The sequence below is a fragment of the Lissotriton vulgaris genome, unplaced genomic scaffold (genome assembly GCF_964263255.1).
Source record: "Lissotriton vulgaris unplaced genomic scaffold, aLisVul1.2 SCAFFOLD_867, whole genome shotgun sequence".
NCBI lineage: Eukaryota > Metazoa > Chordata > Amphibia > Caudata > Salamandridae > Lissotriton > Lissotriton vulgaris.
In genome coordinates this window covers 312088-326622 of record NW_028249106.1, presented here as the reverse complement: position 1 = coordinate 326622, position 14535 = coordinate 312088, and the positions used below count along the sequence as shown (strand labels likewise).

The 14535-nt window shown below is 46.0% G+C and overlaps 1 protein-coding gene across 1 annotated transcript in view; it reads right to left on the bottom strand.

The window, feature by feature from the left end:
- The window catches only part of PPP1R12A (protein phosphatase 1 regulatory subunit 12A), a gene marked incomplete at its 5' end in the record, with an annotated part of 839509 nt that overhangs the window by 526081 nt on the left and 298893 nt on the right, over nt 1–14535 (bottom strand). The gene's annotated exons all lie outside the window — the stretch shown is intronic.

Below are 14535 nucleotides of genomic sequence, written 5' to 3'. Positions count from 1 at the left end.
GTGGAACTCTGTGGAACTCATGAACTTCAGGGGCACCAATACCTCAAATGGCCCAAGAATGGAACAGGTGCCTGAAAAGGATTAACTGGCTGGCAGTGTTGTACTGTATGACAGGCTGATTTGACCTTGACCTTTACTGCCTCAGTCCAACCTGAATATCTAGGGCTTATTGACAAATGATTTTACCAGACAGTGACACTCTGGCTCGTCCTCTTTGCTAGAAGGAGCCTGTATAAACACATAAGTAAGCAAAGGTCTCTTTGGAAGAATGGTTATGTTGATTTACATAGCAACTAATCACCCAAGAGGGTATCCAGGCACATGTTCATTCTTTGTCTTCACTCTGCTTATCGGCTTAGGTCATACTGTTTTGCTTGCTCTCGAAGGCTTCAACACAGTTCTTTCTAAAGTGACCACTGTAATCCCCTATGCAATAAGTACTATTCTGTTTTGCTTGCTAGTTTTATGTTAACTAAAGGCTGGGCACATCAGTTTCCCCTCTCCTTCACTCTCTTTGAGGGTTTGGACACAATACACAATTCTGTACGGCCAAGCCCACAACAGGGATAATACACCCTGGAGAATCTGCAAATTGGATCACAAATAAAACATGTTTTCCTAACCGAACTTGACAAAGGGATATGGAGGTTTTTCAAAACTGGAGGTAGTGTGAAATAAGCAGAAGGGCTTGAGAATCCAGGAACACCGGAGAATATCTAAGGATGGAGTACCTTTAGCAAGAAAAACAAGAACAGCAAAGGAACTAGAACGGCTTATAAAATCCTTCCTGCTATAATTTATAACTGGCCACGGCAAGGAGAGTCAGTCATGTCCCAATAGTCACTAAAAAAGTGACATACCGGATATGAATAAAGTGGGTCACTGGGACACCCATAGAGACTCTTATTCTAAAATTGATAGGTCAGTGGAAAAACCAGGAGAAGAAAACATCAAGGAATTCAAGGCACAAATATCCAGACTGTTGCTGGAGCATTCTGCCTTGAATAACATCTGTATATTAGCATTGGGGACTTAAGTATTATCAGATTAATAAGGTTTTGGTTTCGGATGTGGATCTTTGATCTGATTCCTCTACAACCCTCACTCACATATCTCCCCCACTGGCCATTCTGGTGCCAGACACTGAAAAGGCTGACCAACGCAAGAAGGAATCTGGAAAAATGCAATAGATAAGCACATGGTACTTGGAATACTGAGATACATAATGGGAACACTGGAATACATCTTCTGAGGGGTTACTTTATCAGGGGACCATGAAAAGAATGACACTTTACCCCGCACGCATTTACAACGTGTGCCATTACCCCACATTTTTTACTACGCAAAACCTTTTCACAACGCAGGGGTTTACAACACGATCCATTACAACGCATAGTCCATTACAACGCAATTTACTATTCGAACTCCACTGGGGCGTGGAAATGGCGGAATGCGTTGAAATGGTTTGTGGTGTAAAGCCCTGCGTTGTAAAAGATTTTGCCGAGTAAAAAATACAGGGTAATGAATTGCTTTGTAACTCAGTCGTTGTAAAGGATGTTTAACACATGAAAAGGACCCATTACTTGAGTTGTACTGCCCCACACAAGCACAACTTACTTTAATACGGTTTTGCTGTGGTTAAAGGCATTTTCTGCAATGGAACGGTGGGTAGTTTTCAAATGCTGTGGGAATGGGTGATTCAGAGGAAGATCTAAGTTACAGACTGAAGCCCTTGCAAGAATGACAATCAGTTCGATACTTTGAGCAAAGATGAAGCACACTACCAGCGGTTCAATCTGGAAAATGCCAAGAAGAAATATGTCCTGACTGGTAGCTATCGATTTTTAGATCAATATATACTGAGTCAAGAAAAATAAAAACCTGAGCTTTTCTCTCAGTTGTTTCTGTCTAGGGAAAGCCTTACTGATCTTTTGCTCACAGATATTTATGTACACATCCCTAAATTTGACGAATCTTCAGGATAGTGACCACTTTTTTATGAATAAGGTGCTGAGTGACCTTAATGGAGCCTTTTTTTGCAAGGCTTCCCATGTAAAATATTGGCACATTTGACTTGCAGATATTTATCACAAAACTCAAAATTGCGATATGTGCAGTAACAGGGGTCACCACACATTTCGCAATTAACCAAGCCATTTGTAATGAGGGCCAAGGTTCTGTCGTCTCCAAGCTGATGGAGAAACATTTAAAACACTGCACAGAGCAAACACAATCTATAACTTGGAAGAGCGGATTCATCCAGAAGACATGCTTATCCTAGGTTATTTAAGGAAATAGTGGTCCTCAAAATAAACCTGCCCCCTCACCACCCCACGTCCCAAAATTCACTTTGAGTTCCTAATAAAAACCAAACTGTGTCCTTGATTTCAATTTTTTCCACTCCAGGGGAAAAAAAGGATTCACCCATATCAAATATGCCTTTTTTTTAAAATAGCTTTATTGCCATTTTGATTGTGTACAGTGCATTACACCACAATACGTTTACCAATTTACGTCATACACTTTACGCCATACAACATTTCAGGGTAATGAATTGCTTTGTAACTCAGTCGTTGTAAAGGATGTTTAACACATGAAAAGGACCCATTACTTAAGTTGTACTGCCCCACACAAGCACAACTTACTTTAATACGGTTATGCTGTGGTTGAAGGCATTTTCTGCAATGGAACGGTGAGGTTTAGTGTTGTATATAAGTTGGTTTTAAGGTTTCTGGTACAGTAGTTATATCCCTTAGATTCTACTTCTGCTTATCTTTACCTCTTATTGCCTTCAAATAGTATATTCCCATAAACGGGTCCAAGATATTACAGTCATGTGGGCATTTGGGGGTTTACACTTGTAAGACTGCATTATTGAGTAGACGAGTGTTATATAGCCATTGATACCTCAACGCAAAAAAAAAAAAAGACTTTACCAACTATAGCAGAAGAGGAGTCTACACATTTTCGTATGCTGGATCTGGGGGCGATTAATGGCGTTCAGGAAGAGCCGCTGCGTGTGATGCCCGCACTTGGTCTTGGTTTGCCTGTGGGGTCTTGTCTGTATTTCACAGAAAAAGGTGTAGCAATCACTTTACCTAACTTCTAGATGCGGCCTAGGTCTGTCTATGTTCACCCCTATATTTTAGACTACTGTACTCTCGCTGCCTTCAGCTTTACTGTTAGTATGGCTTGGGTGCTCCCATGTGAATAGTGTGCCTTTCCATTGTTCAGCAATCAGATGTCGCCTCTGGTGTTTAACCTCCTCACTATGCAATACCCTACCCTCCGCCACAGCCCACATGACCACATCCTGATTCCACACATGAATCAGCGGTCCTCTGGCAGATTTCCATGCCATGGCTACTCTGCTTTTGACCAGGTCCATCAATGTATTACCTACTTTACGCTTGTGTGGATGGGGAGAGCCCCAAAAGACATGTCTCTACTGTGGGTGTGAGAGTGCTCCCCAGTGTAGTGTTGATCTTGGATATTACTTCAGACCAGAATTTGTGTAGTCTCTCATAGCCCCAGGTCATATGTATAAAATTTGCATCAAGCTGATCACGCCTTGGGCATCGTAGTGGTTCCCCTCCATAAACCCCAAGTAAACTGTAAGGTGTCATATGACATATGTACAAAGTTAAACTAGGTACTTTAACCATGTGTTGCGAGAAATTTTCTTAGGGGATTCTTAAAACTCTACACCATATCCTGTTCGTTAATTCCCTGTCAATGATTCGTTCCCATCTGTCCCATAAGGCTCGTAGTGGGGAAGAGACGCTCCAAGTAAGATCACAGAACCCGTTAGTTTGGTGGCTGGCTGAGCCCAAGGTGACCAGTGAGTGCAGTACTATATGTGTTTCCGGTTCTTCCCTACCTGACCCCCCCCTAGCTGGCCAAACGCCTGAGCCAGCACCTCATACAGCAGGAACTGCCTGGGCAGAAGGCCACACTTCTCCATCAGTGCTGCAAACGGGATTAGGGCCTTTTCCTGATAACAGTCGCCCAGCGTCTCAAGTCCGCCCCGTGCATGCCAATCCCTGATCCGTCCCGATGATTGACCGCGGCACCCCATGGGGCAGCCCCACCAGAGGCAATACAATGGGTTCTTCGGTATCCTTGCCATACATCGCTTCCAGCACTGCAGGGCTGTCGTCTGCAATACTGTATTGTATGGGACCCTGGCTGTGGGGTCCAGCAATATAGCTAGGAAGAGATGGGGGCACTTATTAGCCTCCGTAAGGAACAACCCCTCTACAATAAAATCCTCCTGCCACTGTCAGCCATTGCAGTTGAGCAGCCAAAAAATGGAGCTCAAAATCTGGCATCCCTAGGCCTCCCTCCATCCTGGGGAGTTTCAAGGTCTTCAGCGAGACTCTTCGAATCCTATCCCACCAAATGAGATCTAGTAGTATTGAATCTAGTTGTCGGAACCACCTCATTGGCATCAAGACTGGAAGGTTGGCAAAAAAGTATAAAAGGCGGGGTAACAACCATTTTAGTCAAGGAGATCAGAGCCATCATGGGGAGCCACAAAGTGCACTAGAAATGTACATTGGACTTCAACGCCTTAAGCGCTCTATCCAGATTTCCCTCCCTCAAGGCGTCCAACGAGTGGAAGACCTGGATGCCCAATTATTTGAATGTATTAGGTGTCCAGTTATGACCAACCAGTAAGTCTGGGAGCCTGGGCAGTGGAACAGCCACCGGGAAGCGGTATGTTTTATTCTGATTTTCCCACAAACATGACAAAACCTCAAAACCATCTAGAAGTAGCAGGGCTGTATATGACCCCACCCTCCCACAGCTTTGTGCAGCTAAATCAGGAGGTCATCAGCATATAGAGAATATGATGTACGTTCTCCCACCTAGTGTCAGCCCCATGCCCTCCCCTTCCCAGAACTTCGCCGCCAAAAGTACTACGGCCAGGACAAACAAGGGTGGGGAAAGGGGGCAGCCCTAGCGCGTGTCACAAGCTATCTGATATTGCGTGGACATGATTTTGCCAGTTCGGACCCGTGCCGTAGGCCGTGTCTATAACAATCACACCCATTTCACCCAGCCTTCCCCTCGGCCCATACGTTTCAGTCAACCGACAGGATGGCCACATGCACAAGAGACTGTGCCCCAGGGTGGTACAGCTCGAGTACAGGCTACGTAGGTTGTAGGAGGTGTTACGGGTGGAGATAAACCCATGTGCTAAGATTTTGCTAGGAATTTTTAATTCCAAATTCAGCATAGAGAGGGGTCTAAAATCTACCACCCTGGCCCCTGGGGAAGTTGTTTTTGGGAGTAGGATTACCATAGCATCCCGTGTAGTCTCAGGCAAGTTGCCAAGCAGCAAGTACTCAGCATAGAGGGTCACCAAGTGGGGGGCAGTTCTGAAATATATCTCGTATAGAATTCTGCTGGTAGGCCATAGCTTCTCTGACCTCTTGCAGCGTCACTGGTCCTCCCAAGGTCTCCCCATCCTGTCTATCCAATTTCTGGAACCTCAGATCTAAAAAGGCCTTGAAACCAGGCTGGGAGGACAGCAACAGACCGGAATATAGCGATTCATAATACCCCTTAAATAAATTGTTAATCTGTCCGGGTCGTATATAGGGCCACCTATTTCAGGTTGAATCTGCGTAATTGGCGGCCCTCTAGACTCCGGCTTGATCAGCCAAGCCAGCAGATGACCAGCTTTCCCCACTTCTTTCTGGACTCTGTCTAGGTATTACCTATGGTCATGGCATCTTAGCCTCTCCAAAGTTATATCTGGAACGCGTATGTTGAATGGAAGTGTGGGCTTCTGCACCTGTACCTTGTATAATGTCTAGTGTTTGCTACTCGTCATCAAGGGTTGTTAATTCTCGACTGAGTACCCTCTGTACGCTGACCGTCTGCCCCATACAATGGCCCCTCACCACTACATTAAATGCCTCCCACTCATATAAGGTAGAAGACGCTGACTGCACATTCTCCGGGAAAAAGGTTCCAATAAGTGAACGCAAAGATTCCGCTAACTGGGAATCTTCTCACAGCGAGGGATTACGTCTCCATGTGGGGATCAGGGGTCTACCCCCAATAGGCTGGTGAATCATTAGTAAAGGGCTGTGGTCGGAGAGAGTCCACCCGAGATATTCAAAACATATGATGGAGCCGCTAAAGCCAGTCGAGCACAGGAAGGTGTCTAACCGTGTGTGAAGTTGATACTGATAAAAAGAATGAATATTTCCATTTCTATCACATGTTGGACCCTCTAAATGTCCACAAGCTCCCAGTGGTCCCTCCAGTTGGGAAACCCTGCTGCAGTGCGACTGGAATGCACTCCTGATCAGGGTGGGTGGGAGCGGTCCAATGAGACATCTGTGACACAATTAAAGTCCCCTCTCAGCACTACAGACCCATTTCATCATATCTGCCAACTTGGCAGAAAGGTGGGCTAGAAGGGCCAATTTATCCTGGTGCATATAAACAGCCAAGCATGATGTCCCGGACAAATAAACTCCCTGCAAGGAGGACATATATACCCTTATTTGTCTATCAGGGAACGTGTCGGCTCAAAGGAGACTCCTGCTCTTATCCAGATCAGCATCCCCTTGGCAAATGCAGAGTATGTGGTAGTGTAAATCTGTCCCCTCCACTGTCTGTGCAGCTTTTCAACCTCAACTTTGAGCAGGTGCGTCTCTTGCAAAAGAGCTATTTGCATCCCCCTTCTTCTCAGGAAATTGTGTATGTTGTGGCGCTTAGACATTGACCCCATCCCTTTAATGTTCCATGTTAGAAACTTCAGTGTGTGTTGGGTGGACGACATCCATGTAGTGAGCTTCTGCTTCTCCCTGCACCCATCCCTAACCCCACCTCCTTCTCCTGAAGGACAGAGAATACAGCACCTCTCCTGCAAAAAAAAAAAAAAAAAAAAAAACATGTTTATAAACATTCCCAAAAACAACTCCCCGATCCCAGGACAGTTCAGCAGCTGCCAGCCACCCAAATCAGTCAAACATCTTCAAGGTCCAAGAAGGGCTCAAACCAACCATTGTGAGGTCCTTGTGGGGGTTGCAGCTCGGTTTAATAACTCACAAGTGCATATTCCGGGTTCAAAGGCCCCAATATTTATCCGGATTACAAAATAATACACAACAATACCGGGGGGGGTGACCTCACCGCCATTGGCTCCGGCCTCAGATCAATTCCGCAGTGGCTATTATATTATCTCGTCCACCATCTTTGGGGACGCTGTGAGCCTATTAAGGCTATCCCCTCGGGAGGAGTCCGCTTCAGAGTCCTCGGTCCCTCTCCCAGACTGTGACCCTGCCTATGATGGGGATCAATTTCTTTGGTACACTACGTGTGGGCGTTTCTTGGGTCTTTTCATAAACCCACGAACCCCAGACCCCACGCCCGCCCTGCAAAAGAGTGCTCTGTTTTATATGATTCAATCCAGTTCCATGCTGCCTTGGGATCTTCATAAAAATGGGCTCGTCCATCCAATTCTATACAAAGTCGAGCAGGAAAAATCAGGGAATATTGTAGGCCCTCTTCCCTCAGCTTCTTCTTGAACTCAAAGAATGAGGTTTGCCTTTGTTGCACATCTAATGTATAGTCAGGGAAGATGGAGACTTTACTATTGTCTACCACAAAAGGACCATCCATTCGAGCCTTGAGTAAAAAAAATGTCCCTGTCCTTGTAGATAGAACTCTGGCGACCACAGGGTGCGGAGAACGACCCAGAGAGAGAGGTCTCGCTGGCACCCGGTGAGCCCTTTCTATAGTGTAAAATGGCGCAAAACACCCCGGAGCCATCACAGTACTAAGCCAGGACTCTAGGTAGGAGACCATGTCCCCTCTTTGCACTCCTTCCAGCAGACCAAGGACTCTAATGTTATTCCTTCAACTGTGTCCTCCATCTTCAGCTCTGTGCTCAAGTATCCGGATCCTATCCATCAGCTATGCTGATTGTTGGGTCTGTGCCTGTTGCGTCGGCGTCAATTCTGCAATTCCATACTCCACCACAGTCACTCTCTTCACTAGCTTCTTGTGCTCTGCCTCTGGAGCCGGGCCCACCCGGGCCGAAACGGTGCAGCTCTGTCCCAACCGGGCGCCCACCTCTATTTGCGCCACAGTCTGTGGAGCCCCCAGCATAGCACCAATACTCCGCCATCCGGTCACTCCGTCTCTGGAGGCGGTTCACCTCGGCTGATGCTTCCCACAGTGCGGACAAGCCTGGCGGGTCTCCGAGCCCGTCTGCGGCTCGGTTTCCGATGCGTCTAGGCCCGCACCTCGAGGGCCTCTGGTTTGCTGCTTGTCTTCTGTTCTGGGGGCACCCGACGACATTTCACCTTCACTGCACGAGGCACCACGCCCAGTAATCAAGTTCTGTATGACCCTGGATGCAGCCAGATAAATGGTAGCCGACGGGGAGCGGACAGCTCATGCGTCTGCCATCTTCGGCTGCTAAGCCATCAAATATGCCTTTATCTGTTTTTCATACATTATATCGGAACCAATTGAATAGTAAGTAAATTCATGTATACATACACATTTCATAAAAAAATATCTGAATAAAAATCAATTACAATACAAATGTATCTATTCCAAATATCCTGTATATTTGAAATCAATAATTTCTAATGGGCAGTAGTTCTTATCCTGCACCGCTCTGTGCAATCCATAGTCAGGGAAATATTAAAATTATTTTAAAAGTTTATCAAATTTGTCATCTTAATAGTCAAAACACAGCACTTTCCTTAAATGGAGGGACTTCCTAAATAATTCTATAACTGCAACCGACATCTATTGATTCTAATATTTGTGAACAAATGAGTGGGCCTACATCATCTAAACTTGCAAAACGAATTAACAAAACTAGATCGTGGATGTTTGTCAAGAAACACAATCACAAGGATAAACACTCAAATCTTTAAACCATTGCCGGGGAGGCTACTAAATGTATCAGACTGAGCCAAAACCTAGTTAATAAGAAGTGATAATACACATTTGTCAATGAGACAGTTACCTACAAATAATAGTGCACCACTGTTACCTTACCATGATCAATAAAGTCTAACCAAATCCAATAATGATCTTCCATAAGTGATTCCCCTAAGGGTCTGTAGTATTCAGAAATATTTCCGCAGTCTTTAGCATATTCTTAATATGACAACCATAGGATATTATACACATTATCTAGGCCTAAACATTTCACAATAGATGGCTTGCTTAGCTCGGTCTCTAGTTTACTCCAGATTGAATACCAAAGGTACAACGGATACGCTTTTAATGCTATCTTCCTAATAAGGGAGATCCAATTCCTTATGAACAGAGCATGTAGATGTACTTTTTGGTACTGCTACCAGCCTCTTTGCAAACAACTCTCTAGTATCTACAAGCTATGGAGGTAAGCATTGCCCCAAATACCTGAGCCATATATTGCTGCCAAGATACATTTACTTGAATATGCCATGCACATTTCTTTGAGTGGTTTGTTACCCAGTTTTGCAGCAAATCTGAATATGCCCTCAATATTCTTCTTCAGAGCTTGTCCCTTTATAGCATAGAGACAGTTTCTCCTTTTGATCATACCCCAGCACCTGCTCCAACGACATACCGTCATCACAAGAACTCTGCGACTCCCTGGCTACCTTCTTCTTCCGTAAGATCGCAGACATCCACAACAGCTTCGACACCCAGACACCGACGACAGACCCCATCACCCCTGAATGCACACCCACCAGGCACACCGACCCTCTACTCTCCTGGTACAATGTCAACGACGAAGATACCATCAAAATCATGAACACATCCACCCCGGATCACCCTCCGACACCACATTTCAACAAGGCAAGCTCCAAGATCCCACCCCAACTCCGAAAGATCATCAACAGCTCCTTCAAGACTGCCACCTTCCCAGAAAGCTGGAAACACGCCGAGATCAACGACCTAACTCAAGAAACCCAAGGCATATCCAAAGGACCTCAAGAACTTCCGACCCATCTCCCTGCTCCCGTTCCCGGCGAAAGTAATTGAGAAAACCACCAACAGACAACTGATCCACTTCCTGGAGGAGAACCAAGTCCTGGACTCTTCCAAATCCAGCTTCCGCAGCAATCACAGCACCGAAACCGCCCTCATCTCTGCCACTGACGACATCAGGACCATACTGGACGATGGCGAAACTGCAGCCCTTATTTTCCTGGACCTCTCGGCCGCCTTCGACACCGCCTGCAACCACATCCTGCGCACAAACCTCCATGACGCAGGGATCTGAGGCATAGACCTGGATTGGATCACCTCCTTCCTCACCGGCAGAATGCAGAGAGTCCGCTTGCCCCTCTCCAGGTCAGAAGCCACCACAATCAACTGCGGCGTACCCCAAGGATCAACCCTCTCTTTAAACATCTACATGGCACCGCTCGCCAACATTGTTCGAACACACCACCTCAACATCGTCTCACACGCCAACAACACCCAGCTGATCCTATCCCTCACCAAGGACCAGGCCACTGCCAAATCCAACCTCCAGGAGGCAATGAAGGCCGTTGCAGAGTGGATGAAGACTAGCCGGCTGAAGCTGAACTCAGACAAGACGGAGGTCCTCATCCTCGGCTCCACCCCCTCTAGAAGGGACGAATCCTGGTGGCCAGCCTCACTGAGAGCTGCCCGACACCCACCAACCACTCACGTAACCTGGGAGTCATCCTGGACTCAACACTCTCCATGGCCCAGCAAGTCAACTCGGTTGCCTCCTCCTGCTTCGACACCCTCCGCAAGCTCCACAATATCTACAGATGGATCCCCACCAATATCAGAAGAACGGTCACCCAAACACTCGTCAGCAGCAGGCTGGAATACGTCAACACCCTCTACGCAGGAACTACGGCCACAATCCAGAAGAGATTCCAACGCATACAAAACGCCTCCACACGCCTCACCCTCAGACTGCCTCGCCACAGCCACATCACCACACACCTGGGAGACCTGCACTGGCTACCCGTCAACAAGAGATCACCTTCAAGCTCCTCACCCACGCGCACAAAGCCCTCCACAATGGGCCAGCAAGTCAACTCGGTTGCCTCCTCCTGCTTCAACACCCTCCGCATGCTCCACAACATCTACAGATGGATCCCCACCAATATCAGAAGAACGGTCACCCAAACACTCGTCAGCAGCAGGCTGGACTACGTCAACACCCTCTACGCAGGAACTACGGCCACAATCCAGAAGCGATTCCAACGCATACAAAACGCCTCCACACGCCTCACCCTCAGACTGCCTCGCCACAGCCACATCACCACACACCTGAGAGACCTGCACTGGCTACCCGTCAACAAGAGATCACCTTCAAGCTCCTCACCCACGCGCACAAAGCCCTCCACAATGCCGGACCAGCATACCTCAACAAACAACTGTCCTTCTACACCCCGAACCACCAGCTTCGCTCCGCAGACCTCTCACTCGCCACCGTCCCAAGCATCCGCTGAACGACCACCGGCCGTAGATCTTTCTCCAACCTTGCAGCAAAGACAAGGAAAACACTCTCCATCCACCTGTGTCAGACCCAGGACATGCTAACCTTCAGGAGACATCTCAAGACCTGGCTGTTCGACCAGTAGCTTTTCTCCCCCTCCCATCAGCGCCTTTAGACCCTCACGGGTGAGTAGCGTGCTTTACAAATGACTGGTTGATTGATACTGAACGGCCAAGTAAGAAAATGTATCAACTTTTGGTATTACACACTTTTTAGCATAAGTTTACAAGGTTTACAACCTACCTTCGCAGAAACCACTGTGAAAGTTTTTGTTAGATTAACTTTCAGGTTTAAATCCTACATAAAATGAATAAAAGCATTCAAAAAATTCTGTAGTCCCTGGGGAGTTCTGCCGTGGAGGACGGCATTGTTTGTATATAGAAGAGTCAGATTTGCTTCACAGGCCAATTTCGGGCATATCAGCTTGGGTTTAAGGGGTGTTTTTTTCAGACCATTAAGATATAAACTAAACAAGAGAGAAGTCAAGACACAAACCTGTCTTACTCCTCTGCTAATCCTGACGTGTTTAGAGCATTCTCCAATTAGACCAAAGCAAACACGAGCCCTAGTATGTTGGTATAAATGGCCTAACAAATCAACAATGGAGTTGTCCACAGCCATAGATTATATAATACTCCAGAGTTCAGTGGGGCTCACACAGTTGCTGCTGAGATCCTTAAAATCCAAAGAAAGGACACCCTTCTTGGCCTTAGTATATTTACCAATTATTAACTCCAAATGTAGGCACTGCACTACTGTGCCTAAGCCTCTTCTGAAGAAGAAGTGAAGATCAGAGATGATTGAATTTTGATCTACTCAGACCTCCAATTTCTCCAATATAATCCTGTCCAATATCTTAATAGATTAGTTGAGTATGATCAAGATTTTGCAGCCAATGCTTTGCTTGATCTCAATCAATGTCTTGCTTGAGCAATACAAGCTCACTGCTTTCCTCCAAGCAGTTTGCTGCACACACCATTTACCCTAGATAAGGGCTTGCATTCCTCATGTACAGGGAGAGAGATAGTTTACAAAGAGGCACAAGTACGAACAAACGACGAAATGAATAAGCACATGCTGCTGCTGTAGCTATCAATGAAGAGCATAGCTGTCCTGAAAGATGTTGTCAACTTTTGCTTGCAGAATGTAGGTAAACACCCAAATTACATACAGAGGTATATTTGGGAAAAGTAAGCTCCTTAACAAATCGAAGATGAGAAGCAGAGTGATTTGTGATTACAGTATAGCTAATAGGAGGCATCATTCACGTGCTTTAAAAAGCTAGAAAGACAGATTGTCATATATTTGCCATATAATTGCAATGCCTAATTGTAAGAAGTTGAATTTTAGATTGAGGGGTAAAATCCTACTCAAGCAACAGCCACAATCAATCCTTGCATGGGTGAACCACAAAAAGTCACTAAATTAACCTGTGCTCACCCATCTGGTAGCTTAGTACAAAAGCAGTTGGGCTTAAGTTAGAAGCAATGTGTACATTTGTATGCAGCAGTTAAACAGTAATAAACTTAAGGCACAACACAAGAAAAATCCCACTCACTTTAGAAAACTGGAGTGAATTAAAAAAAAATATTTGACACCGAAACAACAAAAACCCAATCAGCAGAACTGGAATTATCGATTTAGAAATTTTTAAGTGTTAAATAGCACCTAAAAGATCTAAGCGACAACCGTTGACATCTAGTCAAGCAAGAGCAGGGCAAAGTAAAATGTATGGCCTATGGCAATGAAGCGCAGGATGGATACACGAAACGGAATGAGCCTGGTCTCCGATTACCACAAGATATTTTGGTGAAAAATGTATGAGAAGCTAAAGTTCAGAGGCGCAAGGCAGCCTGAGGAGGCGGGGTCTTGGCCGGGGAGCTGCTAGGAGAAGTCATGGTGAAGATTCCTACATTCGAACTTGTTCTATTTTTCATAAGTCAAAAATCTCCAGCGGAACTAAGCAGCAGGTTGTAGCCAATGAGGGGTCAACAAGATCTGCTGCTGTGTAGAAGAATGTAGCGAGAGCTGCCGTTAAGTCTGGCCGCCCAGTGTAACACCTTGGGCGAACAGGCGAGCCTGTAGGTCCCGGTCTCCTCTCAGATCTCAGAGCACTTTTTATTTGAAAATTTCAAGTCGAAGGTTTTGGATTTGGGTCATCTGGGCCCATTTAGCACAATTTTCAAGGGTCAGGGACTGGAAAGGCACCACTTGGAGGGTCAAGACTCACTCAGGCTGGTTCCAGGAGCGGGTTCAAGAAGGTTTCAGACCGTTTGGTCCCCGAGGCTCTCAGCAGGAGGCCAGCAAACCAGCCTTTGCAGTCACTCAAAGTCCTGGATTCAAGTAAAAGAGCAGGGCAGCCCTGTGGGTTCTCAGAGCAGGCTTCATGCAGTAGAGCAGTCCTTCTTGATGCAGCAAAGCAGTCCGCTGAAGTACGCATTAGGGAGTCCTCAGAGTCCTTCTGCAGGTCCAGGACTGACATGAGGAGTGGGTTTGAAGGTCCTATTTTTATATCTGTAGCCCTCTTTGAAGTGGAAGAAACTTCTGGAGGTTTACCCCAACATAAGTATCTGGAATTTCCTGCCTCCCTACCCTGGTCCCAGTCTGTCTGCAGGCACAATAGGCTAGAGTAAAGCTCTTTGTGTGAGAGAAAGTGGCACAGACTTTTGAAGTGCAAGTGGGACTGTGCACAGCTCCACATCCGCTTAGATGGCCCATCCAGGGACACTTTGTTCTTCTATTTTGTGGCTGTCTGGAAGAAATACACAAAGGCCAACAAGAACAGGTAACATGCACCAAATGGTTACAAGAAAAAAAATGTCACCTTTCTAAAAGTGCCATTTGTAGTATTGTGACAAACACCCCATTAAAGAGGTTTTGTTTCACATTACAATTCCTCAGACAAACATGACTTTTAAAAATTAAAATTAAAAAGTTACCACTTATTAGATGCAATAAAGGAACCTAATAATACTCTATAGGAGAGGTAGGCCTCAAAGGAGTGAAAAACACATATC